We start from the raw sequence: 11,846 nt of genomic DNA, 5'->3' as shown, positions 1-11,846 counted from the left end.
CATCTATAAATCCCACCGTGTGCAATATTTTATAACCTGTGAAGTGCTATACAAATGTAAGGGTGGTTTTAACCTGGCAAATTTATGGACAGACAATAACTTATAAGTGAGAAGTCAGGAATATTCAGTATGTGAAATTTCTAGGCCCATCTTCTAACTTCCCTTGCTCTATGCCCTAGACCTCCAATTCTCTCTCTACCCAACTCCTGGTTTCTTGGAAGGTCCAATATGAGTCATCTATACGTCTCTGTAACTTGTAGTGGAAGAGGCCTTCTCATGGAAGTGCTTGCCTTTCTAGCTTCTCTCTAGTGGCCAAGTTGCCAATTTAAGGGAATTTCTAAAATCAGGGAATTCATGGGGAAGCCTGTGGCTCGGGGGACAGACATGTCCTCATAGTTCTTGAAGCCACATCACTTAAGGCAATTTAGGATGGACCTCACTGTTGATTTATGGACCACTGTGACCATTCTTCCCTCAGTGCCCCTCCGTGCCCGTCAGAGGTAGAATGCCAGCTTGGACAGACTGGCTGTCAGTCCTGGTACAGAATTCTACACGCTCTAGCAGGGATTCCTGCCAACCTTTCAGAGGCCCTGAGTTGCATACCAGGGCTCCAACTGCCTTTCTCCATCTCTACCTGCTCGTCTCGAGGTATCTCAAACCCAGCTCATTTATACAACCCAACTGTCCCCATCCTCCCTATCTCAACACATTGTGCCAGCCAAGAGTATCATTTCCCACACAGACACCGAAACTAAAGCCACAGTGTCTGGCACAGTAGTAGGGACTCAAACAGCATTTGTAGAGCTCATGCAATGGGCAGATATTGATAGCACCATCAGTGTGTCAGGCACGCTTCTTAGAGCTGGGATACTGCAGTAAACAAGTAAATGCAAGACAGAGATAGACAGGGATAAGTATGAACGCAACCTCATGCGGTAATGAGTACTAACAAGAAAGCTAAGCAGGCCATGAAGGTAGCAAGTGATGAGTAATGAAGTGGAGGGAGGGGTCTGCCTTAGACAGAATGGTCAGGATAGGCCTCTCTGAGGGACTGACATGTGAGCCCAGATCAGACTGAAGCAAGGGCATCTGGAAGGAAAGCATTCCAGGCAGAGGGAATGGCAAATACAAAGGCCAAGGCATGAGCAAACTTGGGAATTGGAGTCCAAGCAAGAAAGTCAAAGTTGCCGGAGCAGAATGAGCAAGGAGAAAGGTAGTAACAGATGAGGCTGGAAAGACAGACCAAGTAGAGTCCTGTGGCCATGGGTTGGCTAAGATGGGAAGTCTTTGAAGGTTTTTTGATCAGGGAGTGAAATTATCTGATGTTTATATTTTAAAATATAATGTATATTCTTATATAACATATATATTCATAACTTACATAGATCCATATGTTATATATTGATATATTGTATGTATAATGCATATATGCTATTGTACATGTCAAGTATTAAATAATTTAAATTTTTTAATCTGTTTGATTGTGTTCAAAATATACAAAATAGGATAACTAATTAATCATGAAGCATATTTTATTGTCAGTCTTCATATGACAGGGAAAATAATTTAGATGTAAGATGGGAGCTAAAGACCTATAGTGTATCCTGAATATAGAACAGAGTCTGGGAATGGAATAACAGCATAAAACCAGGTATACTTCCTTATAGGAAACCCCAAAAAGGCCAATAATTGATCTCATCATCGCTGAACTTGTTTCCTTTTTTTACTCTCTTTTTTATTTGGTCAAAAGAAGATATTAAAATGTATTCTAAATATCTGAGGGATTTTTTTCATATGATTTTTTAAAATAGGAACTAATACAATAGCATAAAATACATCATTTTAACCATTTTTAAGTATACAGTTCAGTGGCATTAAAAGTACCTTTGCATTTGTGCAACCATCACTACCATCCATTTCCAGAACTTATTTCATCTTCCAAACCTGAAACTCTGTGTGCATTGAACAATAACTCCCCATTCTCCCCTCCCCCAGCCTCTAGCAACCAACATTCTGCTTTCTATCTCTAAGAAGTTAACTACTCTAGGTGCCTCACGTAAGTGGAATCATGTAGTGTGAACGATGGTGCCATCATGAGATGAGAACAATTAGTGAAAGAGCTGCTTTGTCCAAGCTTTTGGTCATGTTTTCTTGGACCTATTCTATATCCAACAGAGTTGTATGATAGGGAATTTGAGATATAAGTCTGACGTTAAGAGGAAAGATCCATGTGGTAGATATAAATTTGGAATTCCCCCATTATCCATTGCCACAATTAAACATAACAAAGAAACAACCATGAAACTTCAGTTGCTCATGTCTGGGGTGGTTGTCTAGGTGGCTGTGCTGAGCTTGGCTCAATTCAGTCATACGTGTAGGGGTCAGCTGTCTGTCAGTTCAGCCAGGCCAGCCCCAGCTTTCCGCTTCACATAGGTCTCATCCTCCAGCAGACAAGCTCGAGGATAGCTTCATAGAAATGGCAGCGGTAAAAAAGAAGATCCAGCCCAAATGTCCAAGCAGTTTTCAAGCCTCTGCTGGCACCATAGTTTGCTCACATTCCATTGGTCAAAGCAAGTCACTTGACTTGAGCCAGGAAACAATGGGATAGCAATGCAGTTACATGGCAAAAAGCATAGATCCAGGGAGCGGTGACAAACTGGGATCATTTTTGCAGTCTCCCACATCGCAATTAGAGGTTGTATTTAATGCCGGGGGACTAGAGGGGGTATATAGATAAAGCAAAAAGGAGTGAGCACTGTTTGTCTTTGCCAAGAATTGAAGAGAAATAATGAAAGGCACCACCTCTGAGCCTTAACTCTCCTGGTTTACATCTATCTGGACTACTGCAAGAGTGGAAACTGGGAAATCTTAGGATGAGCTAAAAGATGACTGTATTTTGACCTAGGCCAAAGCTGCTGAGAACTATGCAAATCCAGATATGTTTTGAAGGTAGAGCTGGCAAAACTTGATTGGAGTGTGAGGGACAGGTAAAAAACAAAGAGACTCACTGGGTTTTTGTCTGAACAACTAGGAGTGTCATTACTAGGACAGGAACACTGGGGGGAAATCCCATTCATGTGGACAAGAGTACAGTTGGGGAAATGGGAGTTCGGGATCCCAGTGGAGACGTGCAACAGGCAATAGGATGTAAAAGCGTGATATTCAGGATGAAAGTTAAAGGCCAGAGATACAAGTTTGGGTGTTAGCAGCATATAAGGGTGTTGAAAACCATGGGAATGGATGAGATCACCTAAGATATGACATGTCTAGCGAAAAGACAAATAGGGTAACCCATTCACTGCATTCTCCTCCTTTACCTCAATATTCAGTGGACACCCACTTTTGACTTCATATTTTTCAAATGTGGACGCTCTCGTCCATCCTCCAAGTCAAAATCTTTCTCTTTCACCTAGACCACTGCAATTGCTTTCAGCTGGTCTCACTACCTCCAAGGTCACTTCATTTGCTCATGCTCAATACAGTCACCAGCTGGAACTTTGTGAAACAAGCCTGTCTTGGCCACTCCTGCTTAAAAACCTTACTACAAACTCTATAAAGAATGGATTAGTCTGACATCACCTGAACCCAGGGACCAAAATTAACCTCACTAACCACGAACAGCTATTAGTTGTTCAACAGGATGCACACGACACCACCTACGGAGTCTTCCTGCCAAAAGAGAGAGTGTAAATCTCATCAAGCCTCTAGCTCTGACCACCAGTTCATAGGAAATATGTGAGCTTCTTAAGGAGCACCAAGAGCAGACAGTCAGCCAAACTCCAACTTTGGGAGTTCTACAGGACACACAACCCAGTTTCCTAACAAAACATTTTTAATTAAAAAAAAATTATTTTAAGTTGGGTCAGGGGGTGGAGAACTAATATAGATTAAGGGAGACTCCAGAGACGAATCATCCACATGCTGCATGTGGACTGTGCTTGGAGTCTGATTTAAACAAACCAGAAAGAGATCAGGACCCAGGGAGAAGCCGACGGGAGCATCAGCCTCAGTCAGATCATCCGTATCCTACAAGAAGGGGGACCCAGAGGCTGATTCTTGCAGACCAACACTCCCTACAGGCAATGGGTTTATAAACTACTGCCTACAAGTTTCCTGCTATACTGGAGCTATGGTAGGCATTGCAATCAGAGACACCTGGAATTAAATCCACACTCTTTCGCTTATTAATAGTATGATAACTGACGACCCCCCTTACCCTCCATGTCTCGGTTTCCTGCTTTGTGAATGGGTGTCAGAAGTGGTACCTCACAGGGTTGCTATAAAGATGAAATAAAAGTACATGTGGAAAACACACACACACACACACACACACACACACACACACGCACACGACATTTTTGAGACAGTCACTGAAAACTAAGCATGGAGAGGATTTTAAATGATATTAAGCAATTTTCATTGTTGAGTGTGAAAATTATACTGTGCTTATACTTTTAAAAAGAAATTATCAGAGGGATAGTGGATGGGGGTGGGGGTGACACTGTGTGAGGAATATAAATGATAAATGTCTAACTATTACATTGTTTTGTGCATCTGAAACTAATTAAAAAATAAAAATAAATAAAATAAAATAATAAAATAAAAATAAATTATCTGGCATATTTTGTGGTTATATTTTGTTTAAAGAAATTATACTGAAGTATCTATGGTTACTGGCTTTGTTTCAAGACACTCCAACACATAAAAGGATAGTTGAGGGAATCAATGAAACAAAAATGGAAGAAAGTTACTGGTTATTAAAGCTGGGTTATGGCTACATCAGGCTTCACCATGCAAGGCTCTCTAATGTGTGGGTGAGATTTTTCCATTATAAACAAAAGAAAAATCTTAACACATGTGGCAAGTTAAGCATTAAGTTGGCCCTATCTTCATTTCCTTCTTTTCTCTCTCACCCTCATGACATGTTATGTTCCAGATGCACCAAAACCCATGGTTATCTAAAAAAAAAAATACATTCACAGTTAATATTAACTCATATTTCACCAAGATGTTAACTAATATCTATTTTTGTATCCTCAAAATCACAAAAAGTCAAAATATCTAAGACCAACCCCTGTGAGTTGCTGACAATGATCTACAACAGAGCACCCCTTGTTTTCTGTTGCGAATGCATACATTTTATTGGAAAACCATCTACCCCCGTTTCCTGAACACCTATCCAATTCTCTTTCATTCCTCCAACACTTTCCTTGTATTGTTTCCTCTTTCTGGATGCCCTTCCCCACTTCACCACCTGGTAAACTCCTCCCATGTTCATCTCAAATGCCACCTCCATTATGAACCTTTCCCTGACCCTCCCTGTGTCCTCTCGTCCTTGGCTCCCACCTCCCATTCTGAGCAGTCAGTTGCTCCTTCCTCTGCTCCCCTAGCTCCTTAACTGGACCTCATTATCACTCTATGTTGTAATTGTTGGTTCCCTCCCCTGCTAAATGGAAAACTGTTTGGTGTATTTTCACCATTCGTATATCACTCAACTCTAGCACATAATAGGTGCTCAAAAAATTCTTGAAGAAAAAGGGAGGGAGGGCGGGAAGGGAAAAAACAGAACCTCTCTCTTTTAATGGCAGAGTCCCAAGATAACACCTGTGCCCTCAGAGGACCTAGAAGCATTTTATCCTTCACTGCTCACATCAAGTATCTCAAGGAGCCTACTGCTCCCCCAGCTCACACCCCACCACGGGGAACAGTCTCTAAGAAGATGGGAACTTTCTTCATGGATCTCCCACTTCTCTGCCTCCTCTGATCCCAAAAGCAACAGTAACAAAATGGACAGCAGTCAGCCTCCAAGTTTCTAAAGAGCTTTGCTTTCTTGTTCCATACCATGTAGACCACAAAGAAGGGTGGGCAAAGCCTCCATAGCTGTGTTTCTGGTCCTTGCCTGAGACTTCCCACTTGGGAAGCCCTCAAGCAGGATGCTGTGGTGTCTTATAAGATCCTAATAGAAGCAGGAAATGTGATTTTTACTGGTTCGGGCACTCTAACAGCTCTCAGCAAAAATCATCCCTCCATCATGATGAAGACAGAACCAGCAATCACAAATGAAAGCCAACCCCTGGAGCACACGGCCTGCAGAGTTAACCCTTGGAAGCCCACAGACCCTGACCCAGACTTCTAATAGCTAGAAAAACCACAGGGTCCTGAAAATGCCCTCACCCCAGAGGATGCTCCTACAACCCTCACAGGAGAACTGTGCACCCTCCAGGTAGGTGACTGGCTCTGGTGTCCTGTCAGAAGCCACTCTTCAGGCCAATTCCACGACCACAAGTTGAAGTTCAGTTTCCACTTAAAATATAATTAGAACTCAAGGGTATGTTTGCGTCTCCTTGACATGCCCTACCACCTTCCCAAGAATCTAAACATGGCACCTATGCCCAGTTAGATTTTGTCCCAAGAAAGACATTCCCCTGTATTTCAGGTTATGGGACAAACATAAAATGAATCTTAGACACACAGATAGGGCACAAATGAGGCGATGTGTTCAAACTGGAGGATTTTTGCCTGAGTCAGAATGGAAGGGGATAAAGCCCCAAATGTCTCAAACATGTGTTGAAACACCACGTAGCCTCAGAAGTCATCATGTCCCTTTGACACCCAGCCCTGAGGTTCGTGTTCAGGCGTTCGGAACCCCCACCTAAGAGGGACAGTATAGAGGCGTGGTTAAGAGCAGGCCTCTGGAATTGAGCAAACCCAGGTCCAAATGTTGATTCCCTCCCTTATTAGCTATAGGTGTTGGGAGAGGATGTCCCCAAGCCTGATTCCTCATTGTCAAGTCTCTTTGTAACCCCCTCATCAGGTTGTCAGGAGAGGGAAATGAGACAATGCATAAATCAGCCAGTGCCTGGCAGGTAGTTAGTACCCATCTGGCTGTCGTCCCTGATGAGTGGTTGTTGTGATCAGTTCCGAGGAACAATAAGAGCTGAGACTTACTGCTGAGTGCGTCCATGATGACACCACTGCTCTGTGACAGGAACGACTCAGGCGCTTTCTGTGAACTGTGTTGACTCAGGCAATCTCCACAACAACCATGAGAAGTAGATACTGTGATGATTTCCTTTTCACATATGACAAAATCAAGGCCCTGTGATGTTAAATATTTTCCTAAAGGTGACACAGCTAATAAGTGACAGAATCACGATTCCAGCTCAGGCCATCTGGCTCGAGTCCAGCTCTTAAAACCCCCACACTCCACTACCTCTAGTGAAATACACCAGTGGCGTGTGCTTTCAGTCTTCGTGTTGACACACATCCCATATTCCTGGCTCAGAGACCCATCTGCAGGGAACCAAGCTCACCAGCCAATGAGCCTCCCTATGTTGTGTCACTTCAGAGAAGTCAGAACTGGCTGGCATTTTTCTTGTTCTTTTTCGTTATGTGTTTCATGAAGTGTCCCCATGGGCTTACGGGATCACCATGATGTCAGGGCCTTCCCATAAGCGGTTCCCTTCCTGGCCTGCTCCTTCCAGGCAATTCTTTCTTGGTTTGAGGATTTAACTCAAACATCAGTCCCTTCTGGAAGTCTGATTCAATTGACACCCTGGCCTTGTGTTTCCACAGCACCCTGAACAATCATCTAACAGAAAAGCATTTATGGCACTACATTATCATGATTGACTGACATCTCCATCATCCCTCTGAGGTGCATGCTCCGTGAGGGTGGGGTTAGTATCTTGTTTCACTCAGTGATCCAACCAATATGCTTTTCTACCTCTAGCAGCACATAGTAAGTGCTCAAATGTTGCATGATCTATAATGATCACCCTCTACCATCCTTAGTGAAGGGACTTGTAAAACATCGTATTGACCATAATCTTGCTATGTGACCTAGATTTAAAACAAATCTTGATCAAGATGAGCAATCAAATCCTCCCACATTCCTCTCCAGGTTAAAAGGGTCTATCCCAGCCTCCTCAAGAAGAGTGAAAGGTTAAAGGAAGAGGAGGAGCAATGTGGGCGAGGCATGTTACAATACGTCTAAGTACAGCTACCTTATTTAAGAAAAATTAGACATGAAAAGAAATGAGGTACTGATACACGCTACAATGTGGATGAACCTGGAAAATGTGCAAAGTGAAAGAAGCCAGGCACAAAAGGGCACGTATTGCATGATTCCTTTTATATGAAATATCTAGTATAGGCAAATCCAGAGAGACAGAGAGCAGGTTAATGGTTGCCAGAGGCAGGGCGTAAGGGGAGGGACTGGGGGATGATTATTTAATTGGTGTGAGGTGCTTCCTTGGGGGAAAAGTTTTGAAACTACTGAGAGATGGTGGTTGTACAACATTGTAAATGCTTTAAGTGCCACTGACTTGTACACCTTAAAATGGTTAATTGTATGTTATATGAATTTCCTCTCAATTTTAAAAATATAAAAGAAAGAGAGGACCCTCAGACCCTGAGGATCTTGTCTGTGCTACTGTGAGCTATCGAGTACAGGGAGCCCACCCTGTGCCTCGTCCGTCACAGACTCTGCACCCAACACAACACTGGGGCCAGAGAGACAGGGCAAGCGAGGCCTGCAGTTTGCTAGCCCATGATCAAACTATGCCCCAAAGATAGGTTCAGGGACCCCTGGAAGGGCATTTTCAAGGACTCCCTCCTGGGATACGATCGCCATAGCTGAAGGAAACATTAGGCTGGGGAAGAACAGGGCCAGGAACTAAGCACTCTAAGTGCCCTCAGCTTAATACAGACTCTCAAGAGTCCTAAAAATCAATGCAGCTGTCACTTAGCTTGTGAAGGACCATGCTCCTGAAATGAGGCACATCCTGGGGGCCTGGCACACCAGCAGGGAAAAGGGGCTCCACCCAAGATGTGTCAAAAGGATCCACTTCTCTGAATCTGCCCCTGCCTTCCTTTCTTCACTTCTCTGACCTGAGAGATCCCCAGACCAGTGGGGACATGCCAACTTCTCCAAAGCCAGGAGATTATATTGCAACTTAAAGGCGATGACCTCCATTTCTCTTTCTGGGAAACTTCTAAAAAATCAAGGGAGCTCTTTTGTACCTGGGAGTCCAATACAAGTCAACATCTTCTTCCGTTAGATGTTGTTTAAGCTAGGAGCTGGGAAAAGCAAGAAGAGCGGTACTAGACCCTAGGGACTAAGACACCTACAGTGAACACCTACTGGTTGTCCGCAGCTGACAAACCACCGAACTCCTCCCCAATCCCCAGTCCACATGACAGCAGTGGACTCCCAGTTGCCATCTTTGTTCAAATTAATTCAGCTACCTTGGCCATGGTTGATTGGACCAAGAGTGCGCACATGACTTAAGATAGCCAATCAGAGACCTCTCCCTGAGAATCTAGAATTGGGACCAGGAGAAAGAAATGGATCACTCCATGAAGCTGCATGTTTATGTATAAATTTGAGAGCTAAGGGACAGCCATGTGTTCTGGTCTGTAATCTGGTCTGTGTCAGCTGCTCCTAAGATGAATCCCAATGATTTACACGTCCTGGCATTCATGCCCTGTGTAATCCCTTCCCCAGGAGTATAGGCGGGATCTAGTGACTTGTTTGTAACAAACAGAATATGGAAAAAGTGATGTCACTCCCAAAGTTAGGTTATAAAAGGCTGTGATTTCCATATTGCTCCCGCTCTCTGGCTCTTCTCACTTGCTTGCTTGGATAAAGCAAACTCACATGCAAGAATTGTGGCTCCCAGTTCAATAATTGTCCTGCAACTGAATCCTACCAACAAGCATGCGGTGAGCCTGGAAACAGATCCTCCCCCACTTACACCTTGAGATACTGCAGCTCCGGCTCACATCTCAGTTTCAGCCTATGAGAAACAGAAGGCCCAGCTGAACTACACCCGGATGCCTGACCTTCAGAAACTGTGATATAATAAATGGTGTTTTAAGTCAGTAAGTTTGGGGGGTAATTTGTTACACAGCAATAGATAACTAATACATGGTCAAAGGAGAAAGGAAAGTCAGGCTGAAGAGAAAAGCGAATAAAGCAGATACACGTAGCAAAGGAGAAAAAAAAAGACAGAGGGAAACTTAGTAGACAGAGTTAGTTCCCCTTGCATTGCAGTGGATGTGGGGAGACCAACTAGAGGCTATTGCTGTCACACAAGATAAGTCATAAGAGATGATGATACTTAAAGTAGGGTGGGTGCAATGCTCTTTTCTGTGATGGAGACGACTAAAGGAGGAAAATGTTCAGGGAAAAAAATCAAGAGATGAGTTTTCTTTTAACATATGGCCAATTAATAGATGAGATGATGACATAATTCAATTCAAAAAATGCATATTGAACTGTGTCTGTTCCCCTCCAATGCTACAAAGACGAGGAAGACAAGCTCCTTGTCCCCAACGTGCTCACGGTGTGGAGAAGGAAAGGTAAGCCTGACACAACAGATGATGTGCTACAGTTGGCCTGTGAGTGCTAGATGTTGAAGAAAAAGGGAGTGATTCATTGTGTCTGGGAAGACACAGAAACTTCTCAGAGGGGACACACCTATGGAAAAATGTATTTTTGTGCAGAGACAAGGACATAAAGGGAATTCAGAGTAATAAAATGAATACAGATCTATGTTCCTTGGATACTTCCTTGTCTTAGAGGCAAAATAAAACAAGTCTTTCTTGAATGGGGGGAAGACAAAGGACTTAGATCAAGGAATGAAGGGAGACTGAGTGAGGCAGTTTGGAGGGTTCCATGTAGCTTCCGCCCACTTTTAAAAACAAATCAAGGCATGAGCTTCTATGAAGAGAACAGAAGCCTGAGTCCTAGTTATGAGTGGAGGCTCTGGAGACAGACAGACTGCTCTTAGTGTACCCCAACCCTGCCATTTATCAGCTACGAGACCTCCACCAAATTTCTTAACCTCTCCAAGCCTCAGTTTCCTCATTGTAAAGTGGAGGTAATTAATTTTTTAGCTTGTTAGAAACATCTTTATCACAAATGTTCTTAAATACTTAACTACATGTATTATACAAGGGGTATCACTTTCATTGATATTGCAATGTTTCTCAAATGGGATCCACAAATATGTTTTCTGCGTCTTAAGAATTTTCTAAAGCTATATATTTTTAATGTAAGAGTTTTCAATTGGATAACAGGCTTAAAATGTTAATGTTAATATACTCCAGATCACCTGGCTTGATGGCCTCATAACTAAGTCCTGGTGGAAGATTTCAGTCTCAAAGTTTTTGATGCCATTTGTACAAGTGTTGTACACCAATAACTACTATTGTAATAACCTTAGGCTGGTTGCGGGGAGGGGTGAATGCTGCTTTGAGTTAAAGATAGGCCAAATGATGTCACATCACACTGTACAAATGGAAGCTTCAGGGTAGTACTGTTGCAGAGGTTAAAGAGAGAAATTAGTGGGAGAATTGAGTCATCACTCAGCATGAGGGAGTTGTGATATGACAAAAGAACTTGTACCACCATCATGCACGACAGTTCACAGTATGAACAGCTATTCAGTTTCAGCAAACATCATCATCTGTCACATTAAATAAATGATGTTGATTTGAATTCTTTTCTGTTGTACTTTAGTTGCATTTACTTTATAAATTTCATTTTGTTTTACAGTTGTTTAAACATTGTAAGCATAAGACGCTGAGACCTATTTTTTTGTGTATCAATACATATTTAAGGACCAAATGATAAAAAAAAAAATTAACTTAAATCAACTCTGGGAGTCCATTAAAGACTACTTTTCCTTTAAAAGGAGGCCATACATTAATCAGATTGCTAAAACACAAGATAAGTCACAAAAGTGTTTAGCATGGTATGGAGAAACGGTAATTATTAATAGACTACTGGTGTTCCAGTCCCAAGTAAGATGGAGTGAACATACCTGCACCTGTTTCTC

The sequence above is a fragment of the Rhinolophus sinicus genome, chromosome 3 (assembly GCF_057876585.1).
Source record: "Rhinolophus sinicus isolate RSI-liver-muscle chromosome 3, RSI-T2T, whole genome shotgun sequence".
Lineage (NCBI taxonomy): Eukaryota > Metazoa > Chordata > Mammalia > Chiroptera > Rhinolophidae > Rhinolophus > Rhinolophus sinicus.
This window is presented reverse-complemented; position numbering follows the sequence as displayed.